This window comes from Berghia stephanieae, chromosome 3 (assembly GCF_034508935.2).
Source record: "Berghia stephanieae isolate SIO BIC M18660-M18661 chromosome 3, UCSD_Bste_1.3, whole genome shotgun sequence".
NCBI classification, from domain to species: Eukaryota; Metazoa; Mollusca; class Gastropoda; order Nudibranchia; family Aeolidiidae; genus Berghia; species Berghia stephanieae.
In genome coordinates this window covers 49176774-49189503 of record NC_088362.1, presented here as the reverse complement: position 1 = coordinate 49189503, position 12730 = coordinate 49176774, and positions in this window count along the sequence as shown.

The window sequence follows — 12730 nt, the reverse complement described above, 5'->3', positions numbered from 1 at the left end:
CGAGCTGTCTAAACATGCGGGTAGTTTAATTACATGTTCGAGTTAACCTCATGATACCTCATCATTGAAGTCGACATGTCTAAGTCTAAGGTGAATGCAGGGGCCCACTATTATTTGGCTATTCAAAACGACAGCTATCTATTTCTTTAAGGTCAAACAAGTAAAAAAAAAAAACACGGAATGTACGAGTTTTATGCTTGTGGGACTGTGAGACTGTGATTGTGACCGCGTTAAGGTCCCATAAAGAGGTGTTTGGGGTAATCCCAAAGTGAACTTTTTACACCTCTGTGGTTTTTTGGGGTTCTTTTTTTTTATTTGTCATGTTTTCTGATTTCTTTAGCCCTATGAGGAAACGAAGTTGTTTGTCGAATGCGCGTAGGGATATCATTCCCTTTCCAAAACTATTTATTTTATAGTAGTGTAAATGTATGGGTGATATCGTCCTTCATTCACTGCCAGCACAGTTATAACTAGCCACATTTTTTTCATAATATTATTATTATACGTATTGCTTGCAATCTTTAACTTTCTTTTTTTTAAAATATGAAACCAAGAAATTACCGTCTTACGATATTTTAATTATTTCATTTAAGAAAATACATGCGGTGTTTTTTCATCTTTTATATTTGGTCTATTCATAAATATAATATTATTGGTATTCATAAAAAATAGGAGGAGGGGAGGAGGGGAGTAGAAGTAGACGAAGGAGGATGAGGCATATGAGAAGAAGAAGAAGAAGAAGAAGAAGAAGAAGAAGAAGAAGAAGAAGAAGAAGAAGAAGAAGAAGAAGAAGAAGAAGAAGAAGAAGAAGAAGAAGAAGAAGAACAAGAACAACAACAACAACAACAACAACAACAACAACAAGTTGTTTCTTTTTATCGAGACAATCTGTAAAATCAACTGGAATTCATAGACTGTTGTCTACGGGCGGACACTTATATAATAATGTTGTATTCTCTGAAATCTCACTGCCAGAGAAAAACTTAGCCCCCTAAAACTTAGCGCTTTGGTCCAAAGAATTTATTTATTTTCAAATTGAAAGTTGACCTTGGAAATTCAGAAATAAATGCGAACACAAATATCCACAAACAAACAAAAACAATTTCTAAAGAGGAGGAGAAGTATTAATTTGAAGGCCAGACAGAAGAAAAGAAGAGGAAAAAAATCTTTGCTGTTGTCATCGGAAATGCTGATGTCACCACTGAGAAAAACCCACCAGATCTTACCTTCACCTATCAATAGAGATAATGAATTCAATGCCACAACCACAATTATTTCCCACCCAGTCCTTCTGTGCTTCATTCTTTGTCCGTACTGCTTGCTAATGCATTAGTCAATATTGTCGAAATCAAAATACTTTTTTTTTTCATTTTCGCGAGAAAACCTATTTCAAATTGATACTATAAGTTTAGGGAAAATACTTTCACATCAGCCAGTCATATAAAATATACCAAGACACAATACTTTGTATAACCGTTAACGGTTATGATGGATACAATTTAGTAAGAACTTATCACTAACGGGTGGTCAAAGATAATAACAAAGAGCTGTTGGGCGTCAAATTCGTTCCTTCTATATCGATCAATTGAGGTGAAAGTCAGCTTATCAAAAGGTCACAAACCTGAGACTTCCAAGAGTCAGAGTTGAAACGTCTTGACCGTCATCTTGATCATTCCATATTTATTGAAGAAAACGTCTTTTTTCCTCGCCAAAACGTCTTTTTCCTCTGCCAAAACGTGTTTTTCCTCGCCAAAACGTCTTTTTTCCTCTGCTAAAACGTGTTTTTCCTCGCCAAAACGTCTTTTTTCCTCGCCAAAACGTTGTCTTCCTCGATAAAACGAATTTTTTTTCCTCGCCAAAACGAGAGTACAAACTTAAACTTAAATTTGAGCATTGACATAGCAGCAATATTCACTTAACGTGCTCGAATTTCTTTAGAAAGGATCCCTAGCCAACAGCCATACTTCACGAAGTCCAAGGTTTGAGAGTCTTTGCCAATATGAGGGTAACTTAAATCGGTCGGCATATGGAGGACGAGTTTTCTGGCCAAATATTTAGAAACGTGTCTTTCTAGAATACGGCAGTTGACTGGTTAAAGTAAAATAGACAAACATTTTATTTTTCTAATCATTTTAACTTGAATTTTTATTTTTGCTATCTTGTTCATACTACTTAATACCGATTTGAAGCGATGGGTAGTCATCGACGCGTACTTATTTACAGGTCTGATAACCCAAATTATTCTGGGCTCATTGTTTTCATGGAAATAAATATTACAACCCAAACTGACGTGAAATAATATCGTCCATTGCAACAAAGTTAAATCAAGCCCATAATTGCGTGCAGTTTTCGGGCCTGCAAATATTATGTGCACTTAGTGAGGCGATGTGGTCTTGTGGTAAAACACTCGCTTTCGGATCGGAAGGTCCTGGGTTCGAGCCTCGTTCAGCGCATAGTTGAGTTCTTAGAACAGACTATTTAGTCACATTCTCTCACCGTACTCAGGTGTAAAATGAGTACCTGGCCGGTAACAGTATTGTCTCTGTCGGGAAAAAATTGCATTATCGTCTAACAGGCGTCGTCATGTCTCGCTCTTTATGTTACGTGTTGCTGTTGGTCAGGGACCCTTTGTAAAGAGCTTTGAGCATGTTTAGTGGATATAACGCTTTTTAAAAGCTCAACTTATTATTATCCTTTTTTTTTTTGTAGTAATATATATAAGAATCCTCTGAAGAATTACCAAATGTTTATTTATTTCAAATGTTTATTATAGGCCATTGGCCAATAGTCATAACATCTCTCTGATCAAATTATTCTAACAATTATAACAATTAAGGGATAACATGCTTTTAGTTATTGTTTATAGCTTAAAAAAGCAAGCCAACTTTTTACGTGAACATTTCAATATCATAAACAGGCACTGCGGATATGGTATTTTTTCCTTTATCAGTCTATTGCCAAATGATGACATCAGACTACATCCGTCTGTCATGGTCACGTGATCCGCTTCAGCTTCAAGTATATTCTTTATCAAACTTGCCGGAAAGTCTTTTCCTTCCTGTCTTACTAAGACAGCTTCAACTGCTAAAGGGCAGCGTGGCTCAGTGGTACGGCCTTTCCGTCGTACCCGAAAGGTACCGACCGAGTCCTTGGTTCAAGCCCGGCTTCAGTCCTTTCCATTTTTTTTTGGGGGGGGGGGGGGGGGGGGGGGCAAGATTATTAATTCATTCCCAATTCGAGCACTTTGGACAACAATAGTAATTCCTCTGTTGATATAAGACGTTTTTTAAATCTATCAACTGGCGGTCAAAAACGATAAAAAAGGAGCTGAGTGACGTCATCTTCATTCATTCTTATACCTTTATGTCATGCGGACAAAACTATCACATAAGCCAATTTTGCGCTCACAGGTACTTGCAGGCATGACAAAATGAAAAGACACCTTTCTTATCCCTGTCAAATATAAATAATTACACACCATTGACCGCAGCACGCTCATTCAAACATAGACATTGTCGTGGTTAGATTGGCATTCTAACCTCTGTTTGTTTTTACAGGACACCGTTTTTTTCCCCGTCTCTATTTGCTGACGACTCGTGGGTACTTATCTGTGGTACTATTGTAAGAATATGGGTGAGAAACTGTCAGGACCTATAGGATTCAATAGTCGTAACGTCACTTCCTTCCTAATGACGCATGGTAACTTAGCAACACTGGCTCTAAACTATCGGAACAATGGCGGACGCAGTATGAAATATTTCTCCGGCGAGCATAAAAGCGTATCCAGAGGAAAAAAAACCCCATAAATTTGATCATGTTTTGACTTTTACACATTCTGGTCACAAGATATATGTAAAGTTCTAGCCAGCTTGAAGAATAAAAAGGAATGATTTTCTTTGTTTAGAACCAAGATGGCCGCCGTTGCCGGGCGGCGTGACGTCAGACTACTGAATCCAATTATGACGACCGCTCAAGAGACGTTCGTTCCGTCAGCAGCCGACTGCAGGCGCCTTTTCTTACTTTTATTTTCACTAACCAATCAAAATGCGGGAATTTTATAAATGATTGAAAATGTGAATCACTGTCTCAGTCTGGTGATAAGTCTTGGCCGAATTATTTGCTGAAAATTTACTTTTAGGTCTAAGTTATACGTTTATGGGGATTGAAAAGAGGGAATGTCATTTATCAAAGTACTTGGGTTCAAATTTAGTAATTCTAACCATTTACACTTTACAGGGGGTCCCAGAAGTCTTGGAACCAATAGCAAATCGTATCTAATCTGAAAGTAATGAAGATTTCATTTTGAAATTTATTTTGGGTAATAAAGAATTAATTCAAGTTTCCGTCGTGGCCATGTTTATTGATGTCAGTTGAATCAGTCAGCAAAGAAATGCTAAAAAAAAAGTTGGAGAGAACTTGAACGACGCATCAAAGTGCTGATCACTCACCACACAAATTGGTGGACACGTTGGAATCCATAAAATATGGATGTATTTTTTTTAAATCGTAAAAAATCTGTTAACCTCTCTCTTTACCTCCTTACCGGCTATTTTTAGAATTTCCCCCGAAAATTCACACCCGCCCGACACAAAAATAGACTTTTCCTAATCAAACAAAAAAGTAACAAGTGCATTCTATACAGAGTGTTGTTCAGCAAAATGATGCCTAACACACAGTGTTTAGTATTTATAGCTGCAATCAAAGCATTTCTTTAAATTGTGCGATGTACCAGAGAAATCAGAATGAGACAATTGTCGGTTGCATCGTAACGAATGTGACGATTTTCCCATGGATGTTAAAGAAAGGGTTAAGTCATTTTTTTGAGTTCTGATTTGCGTTAAACAAAACTTGAATGATTTCTCTTTATTTTCGCTCACATCATGTGTTTAGCTGTGCTGTCTGCTTCTCCGGAAACTATTTTCCTATTGGTTCCAAACTTCTGGGGCACCCTGTAGATTCAATTTTCCGCAAATGGATCATTCCAAGATAATACCGAATTGAACTGTGAGTTACACATCAACAATCAGATAACTGTGCCCGAAGGTTGCTTTTGTGACTGCAATAAGTTATTTAGAAAACAAAACTAAGGAGAGAATTGTTTTCATCAGTGTCTATCAGTTGAATAATGTAAAGCAAACCAAAACTAGCGATCTAGCTCCAACAGGATAGCAGCAAACGTTTCTCAAAGGTTTAAAAAAAAAGTGTGGTCAGAGTATCAACTTTGTCCACACGTTTTCAACACTTCAAAAAAACTATAGCTCTAACTACTGTGATTTTGATGCCATATCGCCAATTCAAAAACAATATTTTTCATTATTTAACTTAGAAAAATGATGAAAGCGAACTGTTCCTAAGTCTTTCCATAGTATTGTACTGGGTTTTTGAAATTAATAGGAATAGAATAAATTGTCCATAATGCTCCATCAGCTACCATGGTGTTAAAGGTTTTAAAAAATACAACTTTACTCAACCCGTTATCGAATTCCGTTTCTTTGCTTATGAGTAAAGCGTTCAACACGTAGCGCTGTCTTCATCTCTTAAGACAAGTTTGTTGATGCTATGCTGTTTGGTAAAATACAACATCTGCCAGTCGGATAATAACTTACCAACAACTAACTTATCACCAAAATAGCTGTCTAAAACAATAACAAAGAGCTCAATGACGTCAAATTCGTTCCTTCTATTGATGATGGACTGATATTGTGATGTCTTTCTAGAAACGTCTTGATGCAACTCGCCGTGACATTTCCATGACCTAGTTCTCATACAATTTTATACTTACTGGGATATGATTTGTTGAATCTTGAATGAAAGACCTTGTCAGGTTGACAAAATAGAATCTCTCAAAGGTTAAATTGTTTACCTCTCCATTTGTGTGATATGATATATTATGGTCTATGGTACACAAATATTTACACAACACATTTCCGCGGATTCAATATAGGAATGTATGGGACAGTGGTATTTTTTTTATTCCACCAGTGGGCCACAAAGAACCAAGTTTCCTTTTAAATGAATCATAGCCAATCCAACTCATATTGCTGCAACTTAGATATGTACATGACGCTGCTCGAAGCTTTGAAGAAATAAATAACAATGTGAAATTGAATGTAAGCTTCAATTTAATATACGGAAAAAAGATAAAATGGACGTTTCGGGGTTCCCCTTTGTCACAGTAAAGGTTGTTCACAATTATCTTATTAAATTTTATTTTATTAAGAACTGAATTCATCTCACTCCAGTTATATTTCGGTAGGCTTAGATAAACTTTACCTTCTAATATTAGATCGTCTTTCCTTTTATAGCCTTCCCTCGAATTAATTTCTAATTAGTGAATACTTTTCGTTCTACATTCTGTCACGTAGCCACTTATTATAAAAGCTGATAGGTCTAACATTCGACACTCACTTCTCTTCACAATCTATGCCGGACGGCCAGTCGCTCTATTCCTTCTATATACTGGAAGATTTTTATCTTTTGGGACTTTGTAGATATTATATCTACACCATTAAGACGCCGGAGCTTTTAACTTTGATTGTATAATCTTCAAGGATCAAACCCGAGCCCGCTGTCAAAGGATTACATATTAACCCATTACCAATTGCCTGGAAGTGGAATTTTACGAGTCCGATCCTGTTATCAGAGGAATAGATCATCCAAGCCCATCAACTGCCTGGAAACGTAAACTTACGAACCTGACATATTATCATAAGTTACGTAAAATATTCATATCTCTATTTGTAACTGCCACGATCACTGTTTATCTCTTTTAATTAAATTTCATCATTATTTTTATTTCATTGTAAACAAATCGTTAATTGTTTTTCATTTATAGTAACTAGTAAATTCTGGGGCCTCATTCTACATATATCTTTATGCATAGTCGAGTAGCTCTTTACTCACTTGAGACCATGACACCCTTTATCATCAAAACAGGATGAATGAAAGAAACACTACAGACGGATGAGATAATGAAGTGGCGTTGTTAAGATGAATAAACAAAAACATCATCATTGCCCATCAATGTTTTTGTTTATTCACCTTAACAAAGCCACCCCCAGATTATCTCATTCGTCTGTAGTGTTTCATTCATCCTGTTTTCTTGATAAAGGGGAACCCCGAAACGTCCATTTTATCTGTTTTCGTATATTAAATTGAAGCTTACATTCAATTTCACATTGTTATTTACAACTTAGGTACTGCTAATGGACGCAGCATTTGTGTGGTGTGGGATAGTGTTACGTTATGTTTGCGTATCTTAAAAAAAACCCCAAAAAACACCAAGACACCCCCCCCCCCCCCCCCCCCCCCCCCAAAAAAAAAAAAAAGTAAAGTAAAAAATCCACTAAACGTGCTCAAAGCGCTGTACACGGGCGGGGTCAGCATGTAGGTCGAGACATGACGCCCGTTAGGCGATATTACTTTTTTTTTCTCTCAGAGATAGTCTGTGCTGTTAACGGCCAGGTGCTCATGTACACCTGAGTAAGGTCAGAGAATGTGAGTAAAGAGCCTTAACTATGCACCGCTTAGAACCGGACTCAAACCGTGGGTTTTCCGATCCGGAGGCAATTATCATACAACTAAACCGCATAGCCGCATCACAATAAGTATGTGATCAAGTGCCTCGATTGATTTGAAAGTGGGGGGGGGGGGGGGGGGGGGCGCTGCATTTTTATAGAGTGGTTTATTTGTATAAATTTTGTTGAATAGTGGATTTAAACACGATTCTTAACTGCTTTATTTAGAATATGTCAAGATTTTTAAGCTAAAAAGAGCAGAAATTTTGGAAACAGCTTTAAAGGAAGAAAGTAAAAACATGGAACGTTTCGGGCTCAAAATCCTTATTCAGCCGATAACAAAAACATTAATACATTACTTAAAATCCGGGCAAATGGTAGAAATGGATTCGGCGCGTCTTGTTGGCAAGACCAGACGTGCCAAATACTTTTCAGCAGTCTTTTTGTTTTGTTAGTGGCTGGAGAAGGGTTTTGAGCCCGTATCATCCATCTTTGGTATTTTGTCCTTTTCCGAAGTAATTATATTCAATTTTGCTCTTTTTTATTTTTACATTCCACAGATTCTAACAGCTTAGTTATACTAATTTGAAGGCGATTTTGTTCGGCTGCGTGCATGGACATAGACTTTTGACAGTTAGAACTGGTCTGTCGTATTCTGGGTTGCTGTTTTTTTAAGCAGATAATAAAAGTTTTGGTCACAGAAAACACGTCATTCAAAGATAAATCGAAAACATGACTCACGTCTTGACAAAAACTATCAAACCTGGAACTTCATGAAATTTCTAGCTTTGAGGAGTGTTACCCAAGATTAGAGTCATATAATCGATCTATACTTGAAGGACAAATTATAGGGCCAAAATTTTAAATACATGTTTTGTTTTTTTCAGAGTACAGCGGTAGTGAGCTATATGTCCTGAACAATAGCAAATATTATTAGTTCAAAACTGCGATGAGTTGTCAACCCTGCCAATTTGACAATGACAACAATAACATGACCTACAAACCAAATGACGTGAAAATAGATTGAGATTCCTATCTTGTCACTTCTGTTCACCCGTCTTCTTCCTCCTTGTATGTCAACAGTCAAATAACAAAAATAGCGGTGTATATAATAATATGCTAAAATATAAAGGTCTTTCTATACACATGAAACCGTAAAAAACTGGCCGTACTCGCCGGGACGTCATCTGCAATCTGCAATCCAAACACATTCCAAAATATCATGATTCTGCAAAGTCAATACCCTCACAGCCCGACAGTTATTTGCCCATTTTGATAATTTTTCAAATTTCAAATAACGATAAGTTAAGATTACCCATACCTTGCCAAAATATTAGTAAACCCGAGACTGCTCTGAAATCGATGACAATCAATGTTATTGACTATGCATTACACATGGTGAGTCTTAGATTTGGCGGAAAGTACTTTGTGATAGACTGGCGTCCTATCCCAAGGATATCAAGCAATTGTTATTGTCCGTTTCACGCTACAGAAACCGGGGTAAACTCCAGCTCGATGGGCCGAATTGCTCTGAAGGACCTTTTTTTTTTTTACACATCTGACGTATTTAAAAAGCAGACCACGGTCGTAATACGACGACGACGACGACGACGACGTTTTACGGAGCATGCAAACGATCCCTTATACTCCAAAGTACGCCTACCGTCGATAATTACATCTGGCAAGCTTCAAAAGCCAATGACACATAAGTCATAAACTTTTTGTCAATATGATGTAAATTGGTTCAACTGTCACCATACAGCATTTCAAAGGAAGAATTGGGAGTCAGTGCCCTCGAGATTATCACGCCAATCTTACACATTATGACCTTTAAGTCATGATGGTCTCAATAAACACTCTTACGTTCTGCCCACGGAGGAGGCAGTTTACACCTATTATTTTGCTCTCTTATCCAACACAAGCGTTACGATGACTCCAAAGACCTTTTGGGTTGGGCATCGGATAGAGGTAATGTACTTACTTATTTACTTATGGCCCAGTATGCCGGTCCATGTATATGGAACAGGCAATAATACCGTGACTTGTACTTGAGCAGTTATAAAGAGCAATATCTGGGTGGGATCTTGACCTCCCATGGTGGTCTTTATTTTGGAATGGGATTACTTGGTTTTGTCCTAGCCCTAGCCCTAGAGTCCTTGACTGGGAGGGAAACAGCCAAATATATAGTTATAGTTTTGGGAGATGATATGTTTTTTCCTTGTAAATCATCTCAATTTTTTTTTTTTTTTTGTTATAAATATATTGGTTTGTAAACATATGAGTTTATTCCTCTTCGTGTTTGTGTCGGGATGAGACTTTTAGGTGATTTCAAACTAAGTACACTGATAGTGTGCTCTTGGGATCTATATCTGTTCCTTATTTGAACCATTCCCCTTTGTCTTTTTTTCTCGTGGCCTTTCAATTGTAAATCTATAACTTTTTGACTATCCCATTACAACAATGTTAATATGAGCCCATAATTGCGTTCGATTATTAGACCTGCAGATATGTTTAAGTCGGTGCAGAGCTACAAGTCCTATAATCGGAAATAAATCATAGGCTTATTTGTCGTAGATTTAATTGAGAATATTTCATTTTGATTTTTTAGGGGGGTGGGTGGGTTTCCTATGACACCAATGTTACCATGGCTATTCAGCTATCTACTCATGATTAAACTTGTAAAGAAAAAAAAAAGTAGATACCCGACACCTACGCATTTATTTACTTTCTTTAAAAACGCGTTTTACGTGAAGTGAAAATTCTTTTCATAAAAAATATGAAGCGTGACCCAAATAAACCGCGACATTCAATGACGTCATTTTGTTCTTATAACGTGAATTAGGTTTCTAGTTTCTTTTGATAATGATAAGGGGAGAAATGGGTAGGAGTGACCGACCTATTCAAAGAAAATATTATACCCATTCATCTACTGATTGCTCAAGGGCTGTAAAATCTACGATTCTCTTCGACAAGTGACCGCATTAAAAAGAAACTAGTCCAAATAATTACATAACAATGAATTATATAACACAATCTGGGTGCTTACAAAGGGATTAACCTTAAAATGCGTCTGTGGAATATGGTGTATCGTCTGGTTACACAATTCAAGCCATGTTTGCATGCCCAATGACCAGATTGGTGACAATGGTCAGGGGTCGGACCAAGTAAGTTCACGTGTTATCCCCAACGCCAACAAGCTAGGAGACACTGGGTGGCTGCGAATCCGCTTCGGTCGAGGAGCTGCCTAACAGCAAGTGCGCTTCATCAGTGGGGACTTTCCACCTGTCCCACATGTACCCGATGTGGGCAAGAACCCGAAACGGCAGAGCATCTAGTCGAACAGTGTGTTGTGACGATGCTACCTGGCGGGTTTGCGACGGTGCACGAATGCGGACCGGACTTTGCTGATTTGGTCGATCGTCATAACATAGTAGTGTGAGAACCATAAGAAGCTGCTGCCAACACGCCAAATATTTTTCCTTGACGATTCTTGATGGGTCCTTCATTATTGTCTCTTTTGACCAAATAAAAGTTAAGCGGTGGTTTGATGGTTGACAATGTATACTCTGAATCCAGCGTTGAGTCCCTGGGTAAGGCACTTTACACCCGCCACATTATTCCGCTTGACAGGTGTGAATGAGTGCTTTATCATTCGTTGTTAAAAGGTAACCTTATGGTGAGTTTTACTCTATGACATGGGAATTATTTCAAATGGTTTGTAAGAATGAAACATTTTTCAGGGCAATGAGTGCGTTGTGCTGTACGGATATTAGCGTAGCCATCGTTATGTTATAGCCTGATACTGAAATCCAAAAGGACTGGCAGTTTGACGTCATTATTTGGATTTTGCACTCGTTAGTAGAGCTCATGGAAACAAGTTATTTCATTGGTTGAACTATTGAATACAACTCACGATTTGTTTTCTTTTGTGGCAAAAGACTGACATTTTGACGTAATTTTATGGTCAGTATCAGGCCATAACTTTACGAAGGCCACGATATTAGGCACGTACTGCCGCTTTTCGTGGATTTACAAAATGCGGAACGACTCATCGATTTGTGTGGATCAATAGAAGTGCGCTACCGATCTGCAGAATGCGTAACAATCAATGATTTATTGCGCATTCTGTGGACCCACAAAAACCTAGTGAACGCGCCGCCTAACATGGATTCTAGATAGATGTGCATGTTATTTCGTCAATATCCCCTTTCTACCATATCTACAATTCTAGTTAACAAGTGACCGCGTTCGTAGAATCTAGTTCACGTTACGTAATTATTAACCAAATACATAGAAGGTTCTATTATTACCCCGGGTTCCCTTTTTATCTTTCTATTGACGTCGATAAATATTATGGTCTATGTTGGAATCTGACGTTGTTCATCCGTTCCTTCCCCCTTCTCTACTCGATACCCCCACCCCGCACCCTTCCAACAAGCTCAGCTCTCTCTCTTTTTCGCTTTGAAATGGCCAAGAAACTGTAAAGATACCCCTGACCTTATTTTTATTTTCCCTAATTATCGCCTTCACACATTATTATTTTTAGGACAGTGACCAGGGTAACGTATCGTATAACACACTAGGACAGTGACCGCTTTAACAAGAAATGAGAGCATTTGACAAGTATTACATGCAACGGCTGCCGTACTCAGAAAAAGCACATTTAAAAACAATTTGGTCAGCAAATTCATCCAGCAAATATCAATCGATATGACCCTCAACTTGTCAAAAAAATTCTCAAACCTGGGACTGATTTGGAGTCTCGCATTTCAAAGTTTTTATTACAAGATAATGTCATTCTTATCGATCGATAATTAAAGACCTGTTATCAACAAATTTTTTTAATGCGTTTTTTTTTCTCCCTCAGAATAGTCCGAATGGGGACGAATGTCATTCGAGTAGTTGTACATCTCTAACTTATTGAATTCATGCCGACCACACAAAATTGTGGGCCTCCAGATTTTAAACATCGTTCACTCTAAATGGGAGCGATCTCTTTTCAGGTTTTCCTCCGAGTCATCGATCACGTGATATGTAGCTGTCTTAGGATTGGACATTTCTTAATAAATGTAAACACGCTGCTTTTTTTAATGAAAGTTATAAAAATACCCATGAGTCATGCTGAGCAAAATGACCAATTGTGACTTTGTGATATGTCTCTAATTGTGAACACTTTTCACTATGTGGGTCATTTTGAGCACACTTTGCAATGT